The sequence below is a fragment of the Sinocyclocheilus rhinocerous genome, unplaced genomic scaffold (assembly GCF_001515625.1).
Source record: "Sinocyclocheilus rhinocerous isolate Xijiao unplaced genomic scaffold, SAMN03320098_v1.1 scaffold28, whole genome shotgun sequence".
Taxonomy (NCBI): domain Eukaryota; kingdom Metazoa; phylum Chordata; class Actinopteri; order Cypriniformes; family Cyprinidae; genus Sinocyclocheilus; species Sinocyclocheilus rhinocerous.
The window spans coordinates 211,323-220,275 of record NW_015652416.1 but is presented as its reverse complement, the minus strand read 5'-3'; the positions used below and the strand labels follow the sequence as shown (position 1 = coordinate 220,275).

At 37.4% G+C, this 8,953-nt stretch overlaps 1 pseudogene; it reads right to left on the bottom strand.

Annotated features, from left to right (window-relative positions):
• Positions 1-8,953, bottom strand: part of LOC107714970 (cadherin-11-like) — a 93,600-nt pseudogene that overhangs the window by 26,226 nt on the left and 58,421 nt on the right.

The window sequence follows — 8,953 nt, the reverse complement described above, 5'->3', positions numbered from 1 at the left end:
AATACAAAAAGTAAAATGAAAGAAACCAGAATGATAACTTGAGGATGATTTAAATTTAATTTTCAGTTTTAATTGGATTTTTTCTTGCTTTCTTCCTTTTATTTATAGGTCATTGTTGAGATATCCATATTTGAAAATAGGAAAACGTGTGTAATTTGTTTTTAGTTTTAGTTTTAGCCATTTTAGAACATAATTGATAATTAGAAATGTTGCTAACTGAAATAGGTTGACATTTTTCATCTGTATAAACAGAAAACATTTTTAATTATTTAAAAAATGCATTGGTTTAAAAATGATGAATTGGGATGTTTTTAATATAATTTTTTATTTTAATTTAATTATTTTTTCTGTCTTTCTCCCTTCCATTTCAAAGTCATTGTTAAGATTCCTGTATTTGAAAATATCCAAATACTCTATTTTTAAAATGATACAATTTTCTAATGGAAATGTAAGTTGTGCTTAACCGACTAAAACCCCCATGATGCTGGGATGTTATGTGTGGTTGCCAGGGTGTTGCTATGTGGCTGCTAGAGTGATCTGAGTGTTTACTAGGGCATTTTTAGGTGGTTGCTAGGGTGTTTTTAAGTGTTTTCCATTTGTGGCTATGCTGTTGCTAGAGTGTAAGGATGTTATTAGTTTTTTGCAAGGGTGTTCTAAGTGTTTTTGGGTGGTTGCCAGGGTGTTGCTATGCAGTTGTTTTTTGAATGTTTTTAACACATTGACATGTGGCTGTCAGGGTGTTGATATGTGGTTGCAGAGTATTTGCTAGGATATTTTTAGTGCATTATGTGGTTGCCAAGGTGTTGCTATGTGATTGCTAGGGTGTTTTGGATGGCTACCATCAAAAACCGTGTTTTTACTATAAAACTAAAATAGCACCAGCTGTTATGCAGTTGCTAGTTGTTCACTAGCCACATTCAAAATTATCCATCCTCCAATCTATAGCTTTTCTAATGCTGCATATTTGCTACATTCATCCTTTGAGACTAATACTGTCATTTTGCAAGTAATGAAATAGAATTTATTTGTTTAGACGGTCAATGTAATCCATATGTGGTGCAGCTACAATGGTTGCCATAGTAATGAAAGCATCAATACGATGTCTAACAACGTAAGAGAATGTCTGTATAGGCAAAGAGGACAGAAAACGGGAAAGTTTGCTATTATCTTTGCTTATATGCATATTCATATAGTACATGCTGTGTCTGAACCCGCTCACTCATTCACTACTTGTGCGTTTTTTACTGTTAAGACAAACAACTGAACAGTTTTGAGTCAGATACAGCATAAAATTGGATTTGCTTCTGATTTGGGAATGTATGGAAGAAAACAACATTACTGTAGGTATTTCCATTTCTCCACTCCCACCTTGTTTAACAAAATCACAGCATCCTGGTTCAATCCAGTTATGTTGAAGGTGTCCCCTGCCTCTCCGTCCACGATCATAAAATCCATCCGAGCGTTTTCACCCAGGTCTGCATCTGTTGCCGACAGACGACCGATCTCCACCCCGGGGATGGCCAGTTCAGAGACAGAAAATGACCACATACCTGCAGGAAACAGATGGTGTAGAAAATAATCAGGCAAAAACACTCAAATTAGAACATCATCATTAATCTCATTATATGCAAAAGGCATTCATACAAACCACCTATAGCCATTTCAAATCAATCTGACCTCCATCCTAAACTAGACTTTTATAAAAAACAAAACAAACAAAAAAACACCGCAAAGGAAGCCATGCCTTGTCTTTTGTTCTCACAGACAGTTTTTCTGCAGTTATAAGACAGTTTAATAACCGGCTCTTCTGTCTTCGTGTGCGGCAGCTATATCGCGGGCCAAAAATAAAACTCTAAAAAAGAGAAAACCTGCCTGAGTCTGTTTAAACCTAATTAGAGACCGCAAATAACGCAGGCAATCTACTGCATTCCATAAGAGAATGAAAAGTGTTTCTCATCTCACACGAGAGACACGCATCAGATCTTATACCATGATCAATCACCATAACAAAAACAAATGTGTTGCCAAAGAGTTCTGAGTGGTTCTCAGTTAACTTTTATGTGGTTTCTAGGGTGATTTGGGTGGTTGCTTACTGGATCGAGTGTTTTATGTGTTGCTATGGTTACTATTTAAAAACAACAAAAATGAAAAAAGCACATAAAATAACCAAAACAAAATCACTAAAAAATACATAAAATGAAAAATGAAATCTAAGAAAAATTCAAAATAAAATAAAAATACAATATAAAAAATAGACAGACACACCAAACATGCTTTTGGAAAGAGGATATCAGAGAGGCAGAATAAGAAAGATCCAAAAAAGAGAGTGTGATAGAAATATAAAGCAGGACACTGATGATTCCTTGCTTCTTTTAAGAGCCAAATTTGCTCCAGAACAGAAAATGAATCACGCAAACAACAAAGGCTGAGACTGTGTGATTCACCAGAGGCAGTTTGTGCCAGCTAATAACTCCTAACATTCATTAAAGCTGAGTGCAGCCAAGAGAAGATGATCACAGAAACACACTGTGGGATTACAATATGGCTTCTTTGCACAGTGTATTAACACTGGGTATTATTCAGAGGAGGAGAAAGGGATGAGGAGAGATTAGGGGAGAGATAGAAAGAACAAAAGAGGAAACGGCAGCAGGAGAGCCGGCAAACGAAAGGGAAAAGAGGCAGAGAGAGCGAAAGACAGAAAGGCAGAGAGTGAGTATTCATGTAGGAGGGGTGGGAGGGAGAGGGTGGAAGATGTATTGTGTGTCTCCGAGCTGTATTTTTCAGCTGTGATTTTGCTGCGTACGGATGCGGAAAGCTCTGAACTTTAAATGAAATATTAATCGCGTGGATTTTGAAGAGAGGATCTGTAGGGAGGGCCGATGGAAGCCGTGGCACTCTACAGACAGGCCGAAGCCCTCTGAAAGAGACGCAACACAGATTATCATTATCTCTGGCACGGTGATAATAGTCACCAGATTCATCAGCACCATAATCTACTTCATAATTATGATACGCACTACGATACCCTAGTCCTTCCTCTGAGGGCCTGTGAGAGTCAATCTTTGTAGCGATCGCCATTAAACAATCATTGTTGTGTTTGGAATAAATATCACTAATCATTAGCTATGGGTCCCTGCAGCAGTTTTAATACTCTTTTATTGTTTGAGTGTACTTGGTAGGGCACATCACTAGTCCCACGGATGAAATGCAATAATATTTCACAATTTACAGTGCAATCAGTAATATTGTGAAATATTATTACAAATTAAAAGAACGGTTTTCTATTTGAATATATGTTAAAATGTAATTTATTCCTGTGATGCAAAGCTGAATTGTCAGTATCATTACTCTAGTCTTCAGTGCCACATGATCCTCTTTGTTTAGATGATTAAATCTGCTCTGGGACGAGGGTAAAACAATAAAAACTACACATAAAGGCATTTGAAAAGCAGCAAAAATAAGTGATGAGCAAAAGTTTCCAAGAACATGACCTTCGTGTCAAAAAAAAGAAGAAAAAAAGAGAACGTTAAAATCAGTTCATTTTCATAAAAATCAACATTAAAGTGTTTGAAGTTGTAGAAACACCCACATATGACAAGGTTAAAGATAAACGGCCAAACTAGGATTTGCTACTTGCTAGTCAGAGATAGTATTTGATGTCCATTTTCCCAGGATAGAAATAAAAAGAACATTTTAAACACGCATCTGTTAAAAGTTTATTATACACGAAAACGTCTTTATTGGCATCAATGGCTCCACAAAGGACTTTTAACATCCATGGAAATTTTCCATTGCGCAAAAGGTTCTTTACAGTGAAAAAAAGTTTCTTTAGATTATTAAAAAGTTCTTCCAGAAAAGATTTGAAGAAATGTAGCATTACATCACTTGCTCACCTATGGATCCTTTGCAGTGAATGGGTGCCGCCAGAATAAGAGTCTAAACAGCTGATAAAAACATCACAATAATCCACAAGTAATCCACTATAGTCCATCAAAGCGAAAGGTCTGTGTTTGTAAGAAATGAATGAAGAAACAAACTCATCTTCATCTTGAATGGCCTAAAGGTGAGTCAAAAGTTCAGCGAATTTTACATTTTGTGTGAACTATTCCTTTAAGAACTGTTCAACTGAAATGCTCTGTGGGGAACCCAAAATGATTCTTCTACGGAATCGCTGTGAAAAACCCTGTTTAGAAGTCATTATTTTTAAGAGTGTACACAAGCCTAAAAGCTAACAAACACACACTAAAAGCCACAAATCTCCAATTTCGATTTCATGGGGTCCCTAGGAGGAGAAAAAGTCTTCTCTGTATCTTTGTTGGTGCAAACAATGCTGCGTGTTTCCTTGTTTCTGACTAACGAGGCGGAAAACAAGCAAGCGAGCGGCGCTCCAGAACCAAACCCGGCAATTCCAACAAACACGAGCATTCTAATCTTTTCTGTAAACTTCAGAAACTTCAGCATTCAAAAACCTGGGAGAATCGCTGTGAAAAACCCTGTTTAGAAGTCATTATTTTTAAGAGTGTACACAAGCCTAAAAGCTAACAAACACACACTAAAAGCCACAAATCTCCAATTTCGATTTCATGGGGTCCCTAGGAGGAGAAAAAGTCTTCTCTGTATCTTTGTTGGTGCAAACAATGCTGCGTGTTTCCTTGTTTCTGACTAACGAGGCGGAAAACAAGCAAGCGAGCGGCGCTCCGGAACCAAACCCGGCAATTCCAACAAACACGAGCATTCTAATCTTTTCTGTAAACTTCAGCATTCAAAAACCTGGGAATCACTCACAAACAAGACAGAAAACAGTTTGTTGGCATCTGTGCCTTTTTATCAGGTGTGGTTGACATGTATTCGACTGGAAATCACATTTTTCCTGTCATTCTTTTAGACCAGGTTTTTTTGCAGGTGTTTTACAGAAGCTCGGTCGAGTCTGAGCAGTTCTGGATGATGATTTATATCGCCAAAATGAGCTGACTTGTCTAACTCGGGGGGCCATGTTGAGTTACGAGTCCCAGGCTCGCGCCAGCTTACCGGACCTCTCTTGCTCAGAGGTGACTCAAGCGGCGCGAACGGCTCCGGGCTTTGTTTACTCACACACACACGCATTTATTAAAGCCGACAGATATGGACTGACAGAAACCCATAAGCCTTATCAAATCCACAGTCACTCACTCTCACCTCTCAAACTTTGATATCTCACACACACAGCACATGCCGCAACCGTCTTATCTTCATAGAAATCATCAAATATTTCATACACATGTACACACAGATGCTCCCTACGGCCAAGACACCAAACCACGCTTTCATATCTTTCCTTCAAACACACGGCGCAGGGGTTTTTAGCGCTTCGAGAGAGCTGCGCCGAGAATGAAAGCAGTCACGGATCACGGGTCAGCGGGCGCAAGGCTTGTTTGAGAGATTCAGCGACACTATTTACAACGCTGTGAATCGGCTCCTGTTGAGAGTCAGGACTCAATCCACACCAGGACACGACGTCCTTAACACATCGGCCAGACCTGGAAATAAAGCACAGCATTCTGAGAGACACACAGGATGCAAGGTTAAGATGCTCAGTGACTTGTTTGTTTACTCTGTGATCACTGTCAGATCCTGCAGAGCGCTGAATCGCTGAAGAGGATCAACGTACACAATCACTGTGAAGCAGGGTTTTCCAGTTCTGGCCCAACACTACACAATTCAGATGGCTTTCTAATCTAACACACTTCATTTAACTCTTTAAAGAGGCTACTATACCAGAATTTACCATTTAAAGTAAGTCAGTTTATTCTGGGACTATATTTATAATGCTATTTTTACAGCCATGCATATACAGCTCATTCAATGGAGAAACACCAAAATGTATTTAAATACTTTTCTAAATTATGATCGTATTTCAAATATGGAATAAAATCTGACAAAACTGTCATTATATATTGTGCTTTTTTAACTTAAACATGCAAAAATCAGTATTTTTCAGGCTGGTCTTGCTATGCACATGCAGGGGTGGACTTACACATTAGGCAAAGGTAGCCGACCGCCTTGGGCCCCCAAAAGCCAAGGGCCCCCTAAAATGCTTTTCATAGGAGATGCGCATTAAGCGCTGACACGCGAACAGTTGCTGTTTACGGTGTTTATTACCACGACAACCGTCCGAGTTGAACGTGCGCACACAGGCTTACGCTGGTAACTCATCAGTGGACTTTCCTCGTCACACTTTTGTCATTCTATATTTCTGACTGGAACTATAGAATTCACTTTTGTGATTCTATAGTTCCAAAAGCACCTCCTACTGGCAGAGAATGAATGTTCATTTTCAATAATCCAGTCTGTAGTTTTTGTTCAGACCAATGTGAAATCCACCCACATAACCCCGTTTTAAATTAATATAATAATTTATACTTCTCTCATTTATGAGAAAGAACCAAGTAGAGGACACATACGCAGTTACTTTTTTGGTTGATATAATCCTTAGGTGTGTAAATGTATAATTGCCTTTTCATTCTTTTTTCAGTTTTATTTAAATTTGTAGTTAAAATAACTTTAAAGTTATTTAAAGTTAAAATAAAATTTAAAGTTTAGAATTAGAGTTGGACACAACTATGGGGCACCATTGTGCAGCTGCAAGCATCACAACAAAAAAGGAACCTCAAGGTTGATCTAGGAAAATGTGTGCAAATGTATAGGGCCCCATTGCTATATTTTGCCTGGGGCCCCCAATTCACTAAATCCGCCCCTGTGCACATGCACAGTCAGGTGCTCAATATGTTAGTTAAATTAGGTTTGAGTTTTTTAATGTTTTCAAAAGAAGTCTCTTATGCTCACCAAGCCTGGATTTATTTGATCCAAAATACAGTAAAAACAGTAATATTGTGAAATATTATTCAAATGTAAAATTTCTTATTAAATATATATTTTGGGAAATCAAACATATTTAAATATTTAAAAAAATATTTTAAAATTTAGTGTTACATGATCCTTCAGAAATCCTTCTAATATGCTGATTTGATGTTCAAGAAACATATTTTATTATTATCATTATTAAACAGCTGCTGCTTAATATTTCTGTGGAATGAAGCAGTGATGCACTGATTTTTTTTTGGCTTCTTTGCTAAATAGTATGTTCAAAAGAACAGCATTTATTTGAAATAGAAATCTTACATTACAAATGTATTTACTGTCACTTTTGATCAATTTAATGCATCCTTGCTGGATAAAAGTATTAATCTCTTCTTCTATTGACCCTACACTTTTGTAGGTTAGTTAAATGTGTGTCAAATAACAGGTGGCAGTCTGGCCGGGATTCTGGAAGACACCATTTCTGACACAATTTTACTTAACACCGCATTAAAAAGCATTAGCATGCACCTTAATTATTTTTCATACATTATTAGAACTGTCAAAGATATCGTGTTAACTTAATGTGTTACCTTAAGAGATTAATTAAATATGTTTTACAGCATAATTTTTTAAAGACAGTTAACACATTTATCTAATGTTTTTCCCCCTGATATTTTATTTATAGGCCTTTTTGCCTTTTATTATATAGGACAGGGGAGGAAGAGAGAGAAAGAAGAAGAACAGGATCAGAAAATGAACACGCAGGTCGTATTTGAACCAGCATTCCTGTGATCATGTGGCTCTTAAATGTGCAAATGAGCACATCGGCTGAATTCAGAAAATCATAAATTTATGCCATACTGTATGTGCCAGAAATAGCATGCTAGTATGCTCTCTATCCCTTCTGCCATTATATATCACTGTGTGACATTATAACTGATTAATTCCCTCTTGTGCAATGTCTAAAAACAGCAATTAGAGAGTGGGTGTCTCATAAAATCTAGAGCTGTCAAACAATCACATTTAATTGAATTAATTACATGAAATGCAAATTAATTGCAATTAAATGCATATCTCTACATTTTCTTAGAAGAATTCACAAATGAAGGTAATATTATTGTGGCAGAAAATATCAATAGACATTACAAAAAGTTACTTTTGAAGGTAATTTCTATTTTGTTTTATTTTCAAATGACTGAACTTAAGGCTGTCACTGATGTAGTACTTTCGCCTTGTTGTAGGAGAAATACTTTATTTTACGGGGGCATTAACGTTATTTTGATTATGTCACCACCTTTTGGTAAAGCAAAATATCAAATAGCGCAAAACAAATCGATCAGGGTCGTAGGAAAATGCACCTTCGCGCTCAACTAGACAAATCAAGTCAGTCAAATTAAAATTAAACTTGCACATAAAATATCAAACAAAGCTTAGAACTCAAAATACTTACAAAGTAGTTATAACTTAACTATGCCGGTTCTTTTTTGTTAATCAAATACATACTGTACAGCGCGACCAAGCTATTCCGATTCCCAAACTAATTAATCATATGACCCGGTTCCAAAACATGACTCTTGAGTCTTTCAATTCCATAAGGCGACCAATCAGATACACAAACAAATCATTCCTGAAGTTCTTCAAAGACGTGAATCAAAAACATACAGTGCAGCCAGTGTAGTCCGAACGAATTTATCACGACCAGGTTCTTTGTAGTGAATTAGGGTGCGTTCACACTTGTCATGTTTGGTTCGATTAAAACGAACCCTGGTGCGATTGCTCTGTTAGTGCGTTTCGTTTGAGTAAGTGTGAACGCTGCCATCCGAACCCTGGTGCGCACCAAACAAGCGGACCGAGACCGCTGAAAAGATGGGTCTTGGTCCGCTTCCAAACGAACTCTGGTGCGGTTCGAATGATATATGAAAGCAACACGGACCAAATACGTCTAAATGAACCAAAAACAGGAAGTAATGACAAGATGCGACGCTATGCGACATGATTTAAAGACGCAGTGTAACCAAAACAAAATGAGCAGAGGGCAAATGTGGAGCAACGATGAGGTAAAGTGCCTTTTATGAGCTCCTTGTGAGTTTGCAGGTGGTGAAAATAAAATTATATG